Raw genomic sequence first — 1,640 nt, forward strand, 5'->3', positions numbered from 1 at the left:
TCAACTCATAAAAAGAAGTAAAACAAAGTCAAATATTAATTTTAAAATGTCTGACATTATAACGTATTTAGTCTTTTAAATAGTTTAACTTTTAGACTACTTCAGTAGTAAGCACCCAGCTTTTCTCAGGAAGCTCTGGCAAACCCAGGTACTATTCTGACTGAGAGTCATAAAATGATCCTCTTTTTTTTTTTTTAAGCAAATTAAGATGTAACTCCCTTAAACAACACTCCTCTTAATATTACTATCTTCAATTTTACTTCATTACCAAAAACAGTACTTTCAATAACTGGGTCTTTCTAAATCCATTTTTATTTCTACAACAACTTTACTATTTGATTATATTTATTATAGAAAAATGTAAAGATAAAGATTCAAAGAAAATAAAAATGACCCAGTATCCCTCTCTCAAATACAGTAACAAAAGATTACATATATTTATCTCTAGTCTTTTTTCTGCATTTACATAGCATTTTAAAACAAAATTAGTACTGTAAAATGCTTACATATCCTTTTCTTCATTCCATACTACAGAATATGAATTTTTCTTTAGGAATATCAATTTTTTTTTAGAATATTTCATATTTCTTTAGGACATTAAACATTATGTGAAAACATTATCTTCGGTTGGCTGCTTCACAATCTAATTATAACTAAATCATTATTTACCCCCAATTGTTGGGTGTTCAGATTGTTTTCAGTAGTATCTGCTATTATAACTAATACTATTAAACAATCTTCTTTATATGTAATTCTTTGTATCTCTGATTTCTTTTTCTTTTTCTTTTTTTTTTTTTTTTTTTTTTTTTTTTGTCTTTTTGATGCCTGGTGGGTTCAGTGATGGAACCCTGGACCTTGGTGTTATCAGCACCACGCTCTAACCAACTGAGCTAACCAGCCTGCCTCTGATAATTTTTTAAAGAGAAATTCCTAGGAGTAGAGTACTCAGCAAAAACTGCACAAGTATTTTTAAGCCTTTTGATGCATTTTTACCAAACTGCCCTCCAGATAGATTATGCCAATTTATAGTCACATCAATAGATGACCAAAGATTCCTATTTCCTTCTCATATTCCTTGGCAACATAAGAAACTGGATATTACCCCTTACCCTTTATCGTTGTGAATAGGAAGAGGAGACAATGGTATCTTCTTGGGGTTTTTTTTCTAAAATGTAAGATTTTCCACATGTTTACTGGTCATTTGCTTTTCTTCTGTGTTTCAAAGTGGTCCGAGTTTCTTAGGAGGAGTCGCTAATATGCGCAACATCTTGTCTTTCTTACCACATGTTCTTTTGCAGGCAACGGCACGAAAGCTGCATGTCTTTCCCATGGATTTTTTTTTGGGGGGTGGGTCCCCAAGTAGAAATTTCCAAAATGACTAGAATTAGAAAGTCTTTTTTCTGGGGGCCGGCCCGGTGGCGCACTGCGCTAGTGCACCGCTTGGGAAGCGCGGCAGCGCTCCCGCCGAGGGTTCGGATCCCACATACAAACCGGTTCCCGCTCACTGGCTGAGCGAGGCGCGGGGGCAACACCGAGGGTTGCGATCCCGTTGCCGGTCCCGGTCCAGTGCGGGGACGACACTGAGGGTTGCGATCCATTGCCGGACATGGAAAAAAGACAAAAAAAAAAAAAGTTTCACT

The sequence above is a fragment of the Galeopterus variegatus genome, unplaced genomic scaffold, assembly GCF_000696425.1.
Source record: "Galeopterus variegatus unplaced genomic scaffold, G_variegatus-3.0.2 Scaffold574, whole genome shotgun sequence".
NCBI lineage: Eukaryota > Metazoa > Chordata > Mammalia > Dermoptera > Cynocephalidae > Galeopterus > Galeopterus variegatus.